The 17,297-nt window shown below is 38.7% G+C and overlaps 1 long non-coding RNA gene across 3 annotated transcripts in view; it reads right to left on the bottom strand.

Annotated features, from left to right (window-relative positions):
* LOC122971712 overlaps window positions 1–17,297 on the bottom strand; it is a 46,488-nt gene that overhangs the window by 500 nt on the left and 28,691 nt on the right. The window contains exons 4-5 of one of the 3 annotated variants that reach the window (XR_006399553.1): window positions 1,885–2,173; window positions 338–419 (exon numbers count right to left, since the gene is read on the bottom strand). This is a non-coding gene — a long non-coding RNA (uncharacterized LOC122971712). The remainder of the gene's footprint in view (window positions 1–337; window positions 420–1,884; window positions 2,174–17,297) is intronic. The other 2 variants (XR_006399555.1, XR_006399554.1) reach the window with 2 other exon arrangements.

The following is a 17,297-nucleotide window of genomic DNA, read 5'->3' as shown; positions in this document are numbered from 1 at the left end:
AATTTCACATCAGTCAGGCAGTTGTAGTTATGCTTCTTATTTCTTACCTATTAAGTAGTTTTTCAATAGATTACACAAAGTTGAGAGAAGTGTCAGTTCCTCAACAGGTACTGGTTTTACAATGCCTTGATGACATACTTAACACTAACCATCATGTACCTCCTGTATTAAGGATTAGCACTCTAATACTGGCCAAGGCAAAAACAGATAAATTTATTAAGTTTGAAAATAACATTAGTTCTCTCAAGCCAACTGTTTTACTGCAGACTTGTAGCCTGTTTTGTTAACTTATATCATTACTATCATTATAGCTTTCAAGGTTAAATTATATACTTACAGTATTATTCACTGATAGGAATCAGACTCACATATTTGGTGCCTTGCCCATGGTCATATTGTTGTGGACCAGCACCAGCTGACTGGAGGGCAGATAAGAAAAGACTGTGATGAGATTTTCACTCTGACACGTTTCATGATATTATTCTGTCGTGGTAGATCCATCAACTTAAATTATTAATATTGTAACTCCCGTGTGTGTCAGTTTCAAGCCATATTACAGACACACACACTTACAGAACATACACTGAATTTACATATTTATGTTCATGAACATGAATGGCATGGATATGATGTTGGATTAGCTTTGAATAGCTTTTGAAAATTAAAAGTGTAAATAAATAAAAAGCTGCAGCGAAGTCCAGAGTCAAAAACGTAAGAAACTTAAAGTGTTTAGTGAATCATTTTTCTATTAAGATGATCATATTATTGGTTCATGAACTCAGTCTAACATACATATTCAGCAGGCCCTTTGCTGAATTTTTTTGTCAGTTTAAAGGTGGTTTCAGTTATTTTGGATGGACACTTATAGAACTATAAAATTATATTAGAGTAGTCATGGCTTTAATCGCAAAAATCCATAATCTTTTATTCCAAATGCTATTATGCAATCCAATATATCTGGAACTGTATTTTGTAGTGTAACCTTCTAACAAAATAACACCAAAGATGATAGAACATCTGGTTTGCTTTAATGTTTCATACATCTACCTCAATAACAATATCAGTGTGGTGAAAGAGCAGCTTGAATTCAGTTATATTTAGAAATCAGGGAGGAGAAACAAGTTTCTCTCTCGTGTACCCCTTGATTCATTCAGATATTGATAATAGTGACACTGACCTGCAGATGGGGTCAGTGATTCATAGAATACCGAGCACAGTGCTTGTCGGTACAGACTACCAGCCATTTGTGCACAGTACTATGATGCTACAAAATTGTTTCAAAATGTTCTGCTCTATTTAAAACCACAAACCTCCATCTCATCTAATTTCCAACATTAAAATGCATAATGCACACAGAACATAAGGTTTGTTGTTTTTTCTGTGGCCTTTACTGAAGTGGCATTTTTTTTAAATTACAGAGACTTACTCACCCATATGTACAGTACATAGAGTATGTGCACTGAATGTACAATCGATAGTGCAAATGTTCTCATCTACACTAAAAGATATTCATTTAAATTAATATTAGAAGAACAATTAACCTCAATTAACAATTTAACAACCTCAATTTGAAACAGGTAACTTGATTTTAAAGGAATCTACCTTAAATGCCCCTACTTAATAATAATGTACAACCTGAATGTACTTGAGGATCTCTCTCTAACTGATGTACCATATGGGGGCAAAAGTATATTTTGAGCTCTGCTCCACTTTGCAGAAGTGAGTGGAAAATCGAAAATGTGGATCAGCAAACAGGACTTTTTGATCCTCTCAGTGGGACATACATTTACAGTTCAGTATTCTTCTCTGGCTGAGCTGGAACTCTGCAGAGTTCCTAATGTAGATTTAATCAGATAAATTAAATTGAAGTGTGGACTAAGTCACCTTGAGGAGCACTGCCTGCTCTTTTTCTAGGGCTTTTTGAGGTTGTTTTCTTTGTCCTCCAGCATCACATTGGCCTGCATGCAGCCACATGATGGAGCCCAACGAACACAGAGCTAAAGAAAAAGTGTGCATGTTTTACTGGGTGACGTCAGTCCAGTGGCTGAAACACCAGACTCCCACCTCAGGCGTCTGGGTTGTGGTGTCTTCAGGAGTGAACAGAGTCCTGGTAGAACGAGGTGGCCTCAGTTTAAACCATGACCTATATAGACAGGAGTCTGTCCTTCCACTGCTGAGGACAGAGAAAAAAGGGCAGATGTAAGAAATGTTAGTGAGAGGGAAAAAGGTTTTATTAAGGAGGAAAAAGACAACTGTGCTTGACTGAAATATCTGTTGAGTCTTCCTACGACTGCAGCGAATATGTGAGCATGAAATTAAGAAATACTGATCAGTTTCCTCAAAACTACTGTGGTTCGTGTTTCAGTCACTGCGGTCACAGATCCCACAGGGTTGCTACAGGACCTAATGAGTGACGCACACAGAAAATAAGGTTTGTAAAGGAATCCTCGAGGGAGACAGTCTGTAAAGTATCTCCTGAATGACAACGGGTCAGCCGAGGAGACAGTGGGAAGATGAGCCTGACTGCAACATCAGCTAAACTAGGTTGTAAATACAAAAAGTAGACTGATAAACCAGAAGACAGACTGCAGCGATTCAATCTGGTTTCTGTCTGACTGACTGACTCTTTACAAGTTGGATCAGCAAAAATACATTGAAAAGTACAGTAATGGGCTTCTGTTTCAATTTGAAAACAATAGATACAAATGAAACTTAACATCTTGATTGAAATCTTTTTAGAATAATGTTGGGAAAAGCCTTGTGGAAGGAACCCCCCTATGTGTAACAGGAGAAAGTGAGAACGGGCAAACCAAGATTTGATGCAGGTAATAAAATGTAGGGAACAATTTCTACACTCTTTAGCCACCAGGGGTCACACCATACTAAGTACTGACGCCTTGTATAGTTCAGTGAGTTCACGCTTCAGAACCATGACTGGACAGCAGGCATTGCGGTGCATTTGAGGTACCTGAGACAAAATCTTCAGGTGACACAAACCTGGTGCTCAGATGCCTCTCGATCAGGAGTGAAAGCCAATGAATCTTAACTGCTTGCAACTTTTAACATAAACGGGGCTGCGAATATTATTTATATTCGCCTCGCCACACAAAATAAGTCTGATTGGTTCTTTGGGGACTGTCTCACATTCATTACCACTTCAGACATAAATAACTGTCTGATGCACAGTAAATACACTCAGTTAAGGTGTGTGGGTGTCGCTGCTCTCTCTCTCTTCTCTCTCTCTCTGAAGACTACATTACCTCAGTGATAAATGACTGTCCTCACTATAATTGACCACTGCAGCAGCAGACTGTTTTAACATTAATGCTGAGTAGTGACTGCATTCATATATACACTGTAATATTCATGTTGAACAGTGACTCCTCTTTTTTTCAGTCATTCTCACTGGGCTGATATTTCATTCATCTAAACAGCTCAGAGCTGAGTTGGTACATACTGTATGCACAAACAGATTACAGCACATGTTACTGAATAATATTACATTGGATCACTCTTCCTAAATAACAAAAAAAAAGCTTTTACATATTTAAATCATCAACAGTTAGAGGAATAGAGGAAAAGTAGTTCAGATATACATATGTAAACCCAAACAATGTATATATACACACACATGTGATAAAATAAATAATTAAATCAATGATTAAATAGATAATTAAATATATCTCCCATCATCTTCTATTTTAGTTGATTAAACAACATTTCTACATTATGTCATGTTAAGTTAAAAGCTCTCAGATCTAATTTACAACTCATGTTCATGTTCTTGTGTTCTTACTTTTTTTTTTTTTTGTTCCTTACTGCTGCAATGAGCTAATTTTCCCACAGGGAACATTGAAGTTTCATTTTTATCTTACTTTAGTAGACTTTATGTACATAATATACAGTTTAAGGCATTATTCATGTTTCCTCTCAGGGACATTTCTCTTCTTTTCCAGGCCAAAATGTTATTTAAAACAGTCGATAAGCATTCTCATGAGAGGTTATTAAATGCATCTTAAAGGTATGTTGGAAATTGTAACCTAAATTTTGACCTTAAAACAATATCTTATATCAAAAGAAGCTGAAAATATTGTCATCATTAAGCACCAAAAAGGAGCTTTAAGTGCAATTTTGGGCTTTTGATTTGTGTTTGATTTTTTGATTTGGACTTCCTGCCATTTTAATCTTTTCTCCCCTTTATGTTTTATATTGTCTCTGATTCATTTGCACTACAACTCATTATAGATTTCATTTCTGAAAAAAAGTTTCTTCAAAAGTAATACTTAAGTTGTACAACCTTTGCTAAACACTATTACTGGCAATTTGTTGATTTCTCTCTCTGTAAAAGTCTCAAAGCAGTCGTGTGACCCATTTTTCTCAGTGTGGTGTCACATACTACAAACTGGATCATGGGAAAAAAAGTGGTTCTTTTTAAAGGTTGTCTGGTGTAAATATAGATATTTAGAGATTCATTTGAGAGCAGTGTCATTTAGGAAATGATAAATAAGCTTCAGCACAAGAGGAATACAACAGCTCCAGAAAGAGGAGAGTGATCCATCATACAGCCCCTTTAAGCCCTTCACTCGGTGTGCATTATTTAGGGGTTTCAGAGAGAGACCCTGGGGGAAATATGGTGGAAGAAACAGTGTGAGCAGGAAAAAAAAAAGGAAAGGGATAGGGTAAAGAATAATGCACGAGTTAGACATCTAATGTTGTACTTAAGGAGCTACGATAAGGTAATTAGATGCTTGTAAATGGGGAAAACCATCTCCTCGTCTTACCTGGTCAACTTGTCTTAATGCTTTGATGCAGATCACATTATTGGCTGTCCCGACAACACTTGAACCACCATTAAATAAATATTAAGCTTGTTTTCACTTTACAATGTGGTTTAAACATGCAAGATAAGGCAAATAATACTGCTACTATAATGACGTCATGAAATAAAAGAAATAGACTCTGCTGACCTTAATTTAGTGGATTACTGAAAGCTGTTCAATTCAATTTAGTTCAATTCTTTTCTAGTCTAGTACAGCACAGTAAATTACCTTCAGAAAAGCTACAGCCATAATGTTTCAGTAGTTGCTGCTCTACTGCAGCGACGACCTTTATGGCTTTTCATGCTTTCTAATGTAAAAGCGCAATAGTAGCTCTTTGTTGCACATTTAATCTAAATAACTGTTAGCTCTTGATTAGATTGCTGCACCAGCAGTTCAATTATGAGCAATCATCCTCATCAGAGTCATGGTATATATTAAAGGCAATCAAGCCTTTTCTGAAGTCTCTAAGATTTGAATACATCTCAGTGGGCTTAGAGGATTTTTCTTCTGATTGAATAATTTCTATTATAAACATCTGAAATCTGCACAGATGAAAAACTCAGTATAATAAGTAATTCCCTCTATTCAAAACATGGGTAATGAAGACAATTCTGCACATATAGCCACAGTTTGTCTCTGTTCCAATTGACAACACTTAAGATTTACTGCTTTAAAAAAGAAATGATTCTGAAGCTCATCAAGTATTGTTTTAAAGGAGACGGTGTATGTAAAGGGCAACGATCAATCAGAAGTGACGAAACAACAAAATATATCAGACAATGATTCGCTATTTTCATTTAAAGTTATATTTGGAGTGACACAATATAGGCAATAAAAGGATAAGATGTTCTTTCGTGACTAAGCGCTTAATTGCCCCTTCGTGATGCCGCAGACATTTGTCTCATCTCCAGCTTTCTCGCTCACTCCCGTCCCACTCACTCTTTGTCTTTCTCTCGGCTCTTTGTTTGGACTATACGTTTCACATTGTCCCGGCATCACGGAGTAGCTACTCTGAGATTAGAGGAGGAGAACTGAGGTGTGTGTGTGTGTGTGTGGGTTGACTCGAGTAGTGTAGCGAGTACTGCTGAATGCCTGCGGTATGAAGAGCACAGACGAGTGCTGATGCATGCTCGGTTGAACTCTGTCCACTGGGATGCTACGCTCAAAGTGTCTGAAGTGTATGCAAGTGTGTTAAGGAGTCAAGGTGAGGTTACGGGCGACGGGGTGCTGATTAGCTTGTGATAAACAAGACTGAGCACTTATTCTAGATTTTTAAAGAGAATTTAGTGATAATCTGTCACATTTTATCTTCTGGGTTATTACAATTTTATTGATTGATTATAACCGAGTCGATGCTGCACATTGAGGACCACTGGTTGCTGAGAGTCACTATTGTGTCCACGGCTTCAATACAGTGAGCAGAGAGAGCACAAAGCCTGATTATATTATTTGCAAATGTGAGCCAGAGCTGTGTAGAGGTGTTTAACAATGACTGGATGTTGCCGAGGTCCAACTCTAGTGTTGGGTCACAGGGTGACTGCTACTGGGTAACTTGAAGAAGCCATCAAATATTTAGCTGGCCTCCTTTTCATGATCACGGTATGTAAACAAACATATTATCTGTGTGATTGACACACTATCTTTTGTCCTGGCACGACAGTGAAAGCTTAGACAGCTCTTTAGTGTAAAAAGAAAAGAGGGTCACAGAGGAGGATTAATTATCAAATTAATTTCCGCAAGATTTGATCAGACTACTGGGAATGCTACACTTCTGCAAGCACACTTTGAAGAACACAGTCTGGTTTGCGTAAAGTAAGCAAATTGTTGGCTAAATATAATTTGTTTCAAGAGACAAATGAGATTGTGAAAGACAAATCAGTTTCAATACTGCACCTGGGTGTTCTGCGTGTCGCTGCCATTGTTTTTGGGCCACCCTATCTGCTGAAAAATGTATTATCATTTTGCATTTTCTGTTCCATGATTTAGTTCTTCCTCAATTTTCATTACTTAACACACAGGGAAGCATTTAATATAAGACAGATCCATTTGTACAAAAGCAATACCTCCAACATAAATGAAATTAAAGTGATCGAACACAACAATTGTTTTCTTTTAATTGTGGTAGATTCATGAAGGTGGATGGAAAACTCATTAAAGGGGGCAGATGAATAATGGAGGAGGGTGTGTTGGTGTTGTGCTAGCTTAGTTTACATCTTCGCTGGATGGAGCGCTGTTGTGGCTCCTCGGAGGGGGGGGTGGAGAGTGTGTTCGGGGCAGGTGGGGAGGTGGCGGTCAGAAACAAAGCAGGGCGGAGGGAGGAGGAGGAGGAGGAGGACGAGGAGGCTGGCAGGGCAGGGAGCCAGAGTGTCTCAGCACTGTGCAGTGAAAGTGAGGAGATGGCCTCACTGAAAGGCCCAGCCAGCACCGGCCTCATCAGGCAAAAATGGAAAAAAGGTTAGTCAGCCAGACAGCAAGCTGCAGGGATGCGAGGCAACCGTGACCACTGGCAGCCGTGACAGGAAACACAACCTTTCTCACTGCAGTTGGTGGAAAAGAAGACTGTGGGTGGGAATTGCTTCATGCAATGTGATAGGCTGCCTGATTGTACACAGCTAATGCACATCTTGATTTTTTATGTTACATGTTATAGACAGTCTAATGAAAGTGTATGTGGGCTTCATTTTTTCCTGTTCTGCTGCGTCCCCTGCTGTGTTTTCATGATGTGTGTGTGTGATTTCTATTCTGATTCTGTGTTTAAAATCTACTGTGAAACACTGAACATCTGTTTGCAGCAGTTATTGGTAGAAAGTACCTTCAGACTGAGGATATATTGTTGAGTGTACCATGAGCCATGTGGTGAAAGTGACAAATGAAGCTGACTGGTTGTAGGTGGCTGTAGGTGCTGGGTTTCAGGTGACCAGTGTTGTATGGTCAGTGTGGTAACCAGAGCTGGAGTCCGTGCTCCGTCGCCATCGCTCTGGTATGTTCTGTGTTGAGAATGGGAAATGAAAAGCACAAGACAAATGCTGATACAAAGACTGTTACACAGACGGCCATAAAAATTGATCAGCTCAGACTGGTATATGCACACACACATACACACACACACACACAAACATGCAGACACATTAAATTAATGTCAGCCGTGCTCAGCGCTACGGCTCCTCTTAACCAGCCGTGCCTCATCCTCCAAGGTGTCAGGGACCGTCTGGAAGTGAAAATTAATAATCACAGGTCTCAAAGTGTGATCTTCTGCACATCCTTTACATATGCCTTGTTACTAGAGACAAGGCAATGATGTGCTCATCTAATTTTAGGCTTGATCTAAATAGCTGTTGGTAAATCATCTGTCACATTAGCATTTCTACAAAGAGTATCAGAGTGAAGATTTTAGGGGACTAGGTAGATGGCAAATGATAACAGTCACTTATTTGTAGCTCAAGTTCATTTTAGGGGAATGTATTAAGATATTTAGGAGTATCAGAGATGACATCATTTGCCTTTACATCATCAGAGACTTCATTACCTCATCAACAATACTTTCAACTGGATCTAAGTGTGGAGGAAGCATTTCATATTCATTAGTCATTCTCCTCAGCAGAAGCATACTCACTTCTATTGCTTATTTGTCTCGTCAGCTTTGTCTTTACACATACTAAAAGCCTTTCACTCTCACAGCTGTGTTTCTGTGTCTGTTTGGAAAGAAATGGGAGTCTCGTTTGTTGTTCTTCACCTGTGGATTAATCCATTTAAAGCAGAGATGGGGGCCGATGGGTGCAAACAGAATTACGTTGGCAGAAATGAGGTTCAGCGGGGGTTTTTAGGTTGGTTCAGAACCGGTGGCGGTGCAGCAAGTAACCTGGTCAGAAACAATGCGCTCAGAGTGGCAGATGATTCATTTTGAGTGTTATTGCACGGCACCGAGAGAGCAGACAAAGAGAGCGTGGTTGAGAAAACACTCACCATGAGTAGGAAGATTAACAATTCACAGCTCCACATTGAAATCAGAATCATATTAATTTTCATTGTACCTATGTTTTTATCGTGCAGGTGCGTCTTCCGAACAAGTAAATCATATGTTATTGATGCTTTTGTATTGTCTTTTTTAACATTATTGTTGAGGTCATGTATTGTAGCTTCAAAAATAGATCAATCATATCAATAATAAGGAGAAAAAAATCTCAACAGGTGACTTGTTGATCATGTGTGAAAACAAAGTCAGAATTTCACTGTGCCTTCAGTACCTGTACAAACACATGGGACAAAAATAGTGTTTCCCACACAGTGCAAAGGGCAGAGTAAGACTTATAATAGACAGGAGAATAAATGTAGCATTCAGCATCGATTCATTCATACAGTGTTATAAAGAACTGTGTATTCAAGCCACATGGCATTCACTTCAGCTGTTGAGGAAAGAGAAGTGAATGGCCATTAGTGCTCAATATAAAAAGGCACAGTGACATTTTACTTCATTTTACTTAAGGGGTATACAGACATTTAATAGATTGTTTATAACACACAGTAATGTAGTTATAAGTTATAGACGTATAGATGTGTTATAAAGCACTTATTAAATGTGCTTATAAATGTTAAATAGGGGAACTTTAAGTAAATTGTTACCAAAGACACATAAAAAATAAAGAGAGAAACAATCTGTAAATCATCTGCAAAATTATAAATGATCTTGAACTGTTACATATTTGATCTTCCAAACAAATTTATTCCATCCATCAGGATGCAGCCCTGGACCACATTATGAAACCTCCAGTCATGTGACCTACTGTACAAGTTTTGGGGGGTTGAACTGCCAAAAATGTTGTATGTTATATTGTTTTGTGCTCCTCTGTATTGAGACAAAAGGCAAAACAGTCATTTGTCATTTTATTATGACAGTAATAGACTGGTACAGTTTCTCAGAGGAAAGTTTTTGACTGGATGTTTGCCTGAGTGGGCAGGTCAGCGGTGATCCTTCCTGTCGCTTCACATCACTCTTAAAAGTGGCTCTGAGCTGTTTGAAAAGACGTGTCCTCCTGAAGGTCACTGCTTTGCAAAACACTGTAATAAATAAATTATGCTAATTCTTTAAAATAACTATTCCATATCAATTACTAACTAACTAAAGCTCTAATCCAATGTTATGTGTGTTGTGTCTTCATTTTGGAGCTTCAACGATAAATTGCTTAATTGATTAGCTGATCGACAGAAAAATAACTATCCAACTCAAATATTTTGATGATTGAATAATCGTTTGTCATTTTTAAGATGTGATTTGAAGCTTTTCTGTTTCATATATGATAGTAAACTGAACTAACTGACTGATAAAACAAGACATTTAAGATGTCACCATGGGCTCTAAGACATTATAACAGGCATTTTTCACTATTATCTGACTTTTCACAGACAAAACAATTAATCAATTATTCGAGAAAATAGTTTGCAGAGTAATCAATAATAAAAATCATCATTAGTTGCAGCTCTACTTAATCTTTCATCAGCATTTTCATTGCTTCTTTGTTTTTTCACAGCAGCTCCCCAAAGAGCACTTGTGGCCAAACGCTTCACTTCCCGTGTACCAGAGGATTTTTTTTCATAGAGACCTTCATTAATGTGATAGGTCAAATCACTAATGAGTTGTATCAATCAGCAACAGACAGGAGTGAAGCAGACATTCATTTATATCAAAATATGACAGATTATCACTTAGAGTTAGTGTATAATCACACAAATCCAGCCAGTCCACTCAGGTCATGGGGATACCAGGCTGCCCTAGATACTAAAAATAGCACCGGCTGCAGTTAATTAGTGAAGTAATAAGATTAGATAGCTTGATTGGAAAGAAATGGACAGGAGGTGAGGTACAGGAGGACTAATCCTGTTCAGCAGCTGTGAGCCTAATCGCAGATCCATACACATCATTAATGGAGTTTTGACCCATTCAGGAGAAAACGTTTGATGCTATGACATGAGTGTGAATTTGACTCAAATTACTAGAACATGAGAGTAGTATTTTGATAGAATAATCACAGTAACAGTATATACACCAGCAGTAGCGGCCAAAGCAAACGTTTTCCTCAGTTTTATATGCTCCTTTGGGTGAAATTGAACTGAAGTACCCTTTTTTTGTGACTGGCATAAAGAAACACATCATCAGTGTCACAGCGACAGTACCCAGCTTTACATGCATTTTGATGAGATATCTGCTTGAAGCGGCACTTAGCTGTTGGCTGATGCATAAAAAGACAACAGGCGTTAAGGAATCAGATGGCAAATGTGGGCAATCCGCAGTCAAACAAGGCTAGGTCAAAACCTAGTATATGGCTGGACCCTGTATGACACACTAGACGGACACAGGAAGTGGCGACACTTGGCCAAGGCGAGTGATGAAGTCCAACTAATAGTGTAACTTCATCTCTCAGTCACAGACTTTAGTGTTTAAAGGGCTGGCCCCTGTGCTCCAGCCAAAAAAGGACAAGAAAGAAGCAGGAATGTTTACCTGTGCTTTTGAACAAGTCTTGTCTGTTTGGGTGTTTTTCTCTCTTTCACCATTACTGTCGTAGCAATAATTACCTGTTTTAAATAAATCTTGTTAAAATAAATCCATCCTGGTTAGATATGACACTCAAGTCCAACCTGCAGACACTAAAATGAAACCTAACTGTGACTCAGATTTGATTCAGTGCCAGAATGGCTAGGGAAGAAGGGACTCCACAATGACCCTGCAGAATACTGGAAGTCCTGTTAGACTTAGGAGACTTAGACTTGGGAGTCTTACTGCTTTGACAGCGCAGTGGTAACTTTGCTAGACAGCCGCACGCTCAGCACTGCTGAGGTCTATAAAAGCAGAGAGCACTTTATCATTCCTCGGGGAGAATGCAAGAACAAACAAAGTGATACCCCAAAAAAGAGAAGTCTGTCTGACACAGTAAAGGGAAATTCGTAGATTGCCCAGCAGAGGCACAGCTTGGTGATGGTTTTACTGGTGCTAAACTAATCCAAAATCCTCTCAAGGACTTCATTCAACCAGCTGAAGGTGACTATGATGAGATGTTCAACCATTTTGCACTGGTTTTCAGTTTCTATCAGCAGAATGTTACCTGTGCACTACTTGAAACAAGGTTATATGAAAGAACCTTTTACATCGGACAGATGAAAAGACTACAAAGTTTGGATAACTGTGCATTCTCTTTAAAGGTTATAAGGTGAAAAAGTGAGAAAATGTACAGCATCTTATTAGAGTTCCCAACTCCCTGTGGACATGCTTTCTCTATCATAACCAAAGGTACCAATGTTGAAGTTGCGCTACAGTTCACATTCTTTGTGTGTGTGTGTGTGTGTGTAAGGTTAGAGACGACGTCCCACTCCTGCAGATCATCTTAACACAGCTCCAATTATACAGAAATTGATTAGATGTTCCTTGTAGAAAAGGCCGGGAGAAATACAGAGGACCCAGAAAGACAAATGAACCACAAAAAAAGCCTCTTGTTATCATGAGAGCAATTAGCTTTACTGAGGGAAAAGTCTTTTTTTTTTAATCGTCACAGAGGAGCCAACCAAAACATGCTATTTTTGTTTATAATAAATAAAGGTTTTACCAGTTAATCATATATTATCTTAGTGTTATCATACTGTGATGAAGCAGAATTCAAAATCCACTCAGGAAAGTTTGAAATAAAACTAAAAATCAAAACACCGTCAAAAATGAGTCAACCTTTGTATATATTGCTCACTTAGTGCCACATAACAAATGCGGCAAAAATAGTAAGTATAATACAGATAATAATTATTTTTTAAACTACCAGCAAAATCCAAGAGATTAACTTTAAAAACATAGAAAACATAGACAGAAATACAAATTACAAACCATATAAAAATATCATGATGCAGAGCTAAACAGGTAGGTCTTAACCTTGTCTACATACTCCTATGGATCACTGGATAAATAAAACAACGTGACATGTCAGTCAGCAGACACCTGTTATCTTTCTAAATCCTCTAAAATGCTTCAACCTCAGCTGTACAGCCTCACTAGACCTCTAGTATGACTCTTGTTCTTGAATTACTGGATAATCTTACCTCTTCAGGCACCTAAAGATTATTCAAATAAATCAATCTTTATTGGATTGAAGGTAGGAATCCTTTTTTGGTTGAACTGGTCACAACCTGTTACATATGCAACCTGTGATGAGTGGTCCCCAGTAAATACAGCTTTGATCTGAGGATTCACAAGCCAAAAAGATAAAATAGGAATGGGAACCACTGACCCAAATACACCAACCATAAAGGTCATCCCGGCAGAATTAACAAGCAAGAACAGCTTTTTTTTTTACTGCAGCAATTTTACAAAATTTAACACCCATGCAGGGGAAATCCATCATAGAAGTGTTAAAGCTAGCACAGGCAGAAGCCTCAAGAGACCATGATGCAATGCAACCAGAAGACAATTTTGTGTTAAGCCAGTTCGGGGTGATACTCTCAGCTTTACTGAAAAATCTCTCACTCCGCTACATTTAATTGCTCTCTCCACCTGCTGTACACATGTAAGCCTCGGCTGAATGCAGCAACTTCACACCCAGTCACGGGGGGATTTCTGAAAGACACTCTGGGAAATGGAGGGAAACAATAACTGAAGACGAAGGGGACGATGTTGAGAAAAAGCGGGTATGTCAACGATATAAGTTACCACAGAACGGTCATGAAAATAAATACTGGAATTTTGGTATTAATATATAAGTATTAAACAGCCTAAATACCACAATGCACAATTGGTTTATACACAGTCTGAAGCTGATAAAAAAAGATTGTCAATAAGATGTAAACGACGACTCCTGAGACATCCAGTGGAGAGAGCAGTCCAGGGTGACTGTTGGGAAAAGGTCGCATGTCCTGGGAGTGTCACTGTTCTGCTGGTGCCCTGCTTTGGAGACTCACAGGGACACCAGCTCAGCATGGCCGGTACAGACCCTGACACTAAGCCGGCCTGACAGCACCATACACCGTCGACTCTCCTTCCTCCTACCTCAGTCAGTTCCAAAACCGCCCTGTCTTGGGGAGAAAAAAAAAAATCTCTTTCGTTCGACGAGAGTTTTGAGTGAAGCAATGTCTGATTTAATGACACTTTTAGCCTGGAGATTTGCCTTGTTCCCTCACTTTGGTCTCTTCGTGTTCTGTTTGAACATGACGAGTTGGCATAGTGGATCTGATTATCAAAATAGCTGAGGCAAAAGGGAAGTGAGCAACTGCGGGTTGTTTTGTTCATTTTTTTTTTCTAATTTCTCAGCCATGCTGTTTGTTTCAGTTCAAAAAACAAGTGTTAGAGTTAACAATTAAGAAATGGATTATTTCAAAACTGTTTTGACTAATTCAACTCCTTTGTAAAGCTCATTCTTGTATTGATCTGTATACAGTACAGTACTACTGAGACTGCAAGGGGAGACAGTTGTGACAGTGTTTCCTATTGATCAAGTGATTGATTACTGGGTTGGATTTTGGTATCCCTCTGTGCATGCACAAAACCCACCATCAATCATATTTACCTGCTCTTTAACTCTAGCTTCAAAATAAGTGAGGAGCTCAGCCTAAAGGTCAAATTTTAGCCACACTTGAGTGGTTAGAGCATTTCAGTTAATGAAGTTTCTCCTAAGAAACACTTGGGTCAATATTATATTACTCCATCAACCCTTTATATATAAAGAATAAAGCTTTTTATGAAAACTGCTGGTGTTGTGCTCATATAGAAATACAGACACCCTCCCTGTGGGGTCTTCAGGGGGGTGGAGGTGAAGAGCAGACCGGTGAAACACAATCCGGGAGGATAGAGTGGTTGGAGGTGATAAAACAGCCGAGGCGATGACGCTGAGAGGACAGTTAGAGGCCGCTGATCACGGTGCCACTGAGGCTCCTTCATGCCACCACACCCGCTTCCTCACCAGCCAATTACAGTAATTAGAGGATCGTTTCCAGTTGCTGAAAGATTAAACGCTCAATTTCCTGACTGCTAAGATAGCTCACGCTGGACATGTTTCAGTATCAGCATGGAAAGGAAATTGTTATGAAGTAGTTTGCAAAAGCTATGAGAATTACAAAACATATAATAACACATGCAGCATTTCCATATCGTATTTATATGATATGAAATTAAGAATTTGGATCTCTGATGAACTACTTACTACAAGTAACATCTGAATTTATTTGTTGATATATTTGGTGCTAAGCAGCCAATAGGGCGGTGGTTTTGCACTGCACTTCCCAGAAACTCTTTTAATTGCCCATCCACTGATGACTGCTTATATTAATTAACTAGTTTTCCTTCAGAGTATCCCAAACAGATGTTGTTGCTGCATCACTTCCTGTGTAGCAGAGCCAATGCTTTCATGAACTAGTTTAGAGGCTGCTGATCACAGTCTCTATTGTGTTAACAGAACAATCACTTAAATATGTTCCATATGATTAGTTTAAACTCTCATCCCCTACATGCATCAAGTTACTTTGCAAAGTAATTGATAAATCTATTTTGTGAACCAAAAGGACACACTCTTCATGGCAGAGCAAGCTCTATCTGTCATGCATTAACGGGCAGGGCACTGAGGTTACTGTGCAGTGCTATTGGCACAGCCACTTGAGCTCTTGTGTGTGGCGAATGAGCCAAAAATAAAATAAGTCCTCCAAAATGAGAGCATTAAGCATCACCACTTGGGATCTTCCTGTCCTCTACTGTTATTGCCTGCTCTGATGCAACGCAGTGAATAATCCTGCAGCGTTCAGGACACTTCTGCTTTGTGTTGCAGCTTAGCGGCAACACATAAATGAAATTCAGAAACTGAAGGAGAGAGATTAATTTGAAGGAGTTTGTCTCAGTAAAGACAGTTGAGGGTTGAAAAAAAAGCTGACTTTGGGTCTGGATTTTTTCAAGGATGATTTAGCTGCATCAGTATGTCAGACAATGACCAGGAGTAAAGACTATTACATGAGATGAGACAGACCTCTAGTAATTCCTAAAGTTATTTGGTTGCTCATTGTAACTACTCCATCCATTCATCTATACCCACTTATCCTGTGCTGGGTCATCAGGGTCACTTTAGTCACAATAAACCAACAAAAAGATTCAACTTTGGCAAAGGTTTGACTCTTGTAGCTGCCAGTACTGTATGATTACCAGATGATACTTAATTATGATTGTATGTGGTGTGGAAAATCACACAGAGACCATAAAATGGTGTAAATTGGTACTATTATGGTGACCATAAAACATGGTTGACATAACACCCACAGACAGTACCCAGTGTTCATTTGACCTCTTTTTGTTTATCCAGGGTTAATCATAATTGCCACCTCCAAAGATTGAGATTATGTACTATAAATATGCAATTTTTCACAGCAGATATTCTGACTTGTCATTATAGGAAAAGCACAGGTGTTCCTAATAACATTAATAATGGATCTGTTTTATTTAAGTGTCCCAGTAAACCGTGACAGTGTGACTGTGAGCCAGAATGCACAATACCAAGACCCTGAGACCAATGCAGCTAAATTGAAATCAGCCATCATTGATTTTATTATTTACACCTGTGCTTCCCCTACTTTAACACGTCAATGTCTTTTGTGTAAAAAGCCTTTGTTTTTATAAAAAAGTAAAAACTGATCTATGTTCTTAAAACATTCTGCTACGCTTGCAAGTAACAGTACCGTAGCAGATTAAAAGTAGTGACATAAACAACTTTAAAAAAAAGATAAAATGGGTGTAGAGATTAATATTTATTATACGACTTCACTATTTGTTTTTTTAAATTGCACTGTAATTGTTGTATTTAATGATGGGGCCTTTAAACTGTCTTTTAAGTGTCTACTAACAAGTAACAGTGATTACAAAAAAAGCTGAATTTGTTATCATTAACTTGAAAAAAAAAATCTATTTGTCAGGTATGAAATAGGATGACAGAGTTAAGAGGTGGTGAGATGGAGTTACAGGTGAGACAAAACCTCAGAGGGTGTTCTCTGTTCCAAGTCTTACTGACGTGTGTATTGTGGGGTTGATGAGAGCCTCTCCCCATTGGTGTAATAGAGAAGGCTGGTGACTGTCGGTTTGCACCTCTTCTTTCATGGTAGTGCGCGTCTGAACCTAATGGTGACATGAGGGCTCAATGAGGAGGCTCATTGCTGTAATGAGAGCACCCCAACCCGGTGTCTCCTGAGTTGGATAATGTTATGAGCGCAAAGCTGTAGGCTTTAATGCCGGAGGATTAAATGCACTAAAGCTAAATGTTACATAAGTTTGGGTCCTCCATCTCTGAATGTCTCCAGTGTAATGAAACTATCTTTCATTGAGCATGAAAATATGAGAGTCCTTCACCCAACACAGTTGAAAAGGTACCAAGTTATGGTAAAAAAAAAAAAAAAATCACATTCCAGTACAACGCCAATAACATATCAATTAACCATTTGAATGTAAAGACTTGTAAATAGTTTGTGACTGTCTAAGAT

Source organism: Thunnus albacares, chromosome 20 (assembly GCF_914725855.1).
Source record: "Thunnus albacares chromosome 20, fThuAlb1.1, whole genome shotgun sequence".
Lineage (NCBI taxonomy): Eukaryota > Metazoa > Chordata > Actinopteri > Scombriformes > Scombridae > Thunnus > Thunnus albacares.
The sequence above is the reverse complement of the archived record's forward strand: the minus strand, read 5'-3'. Positions and strand labels throughout refer to the sequence as shown.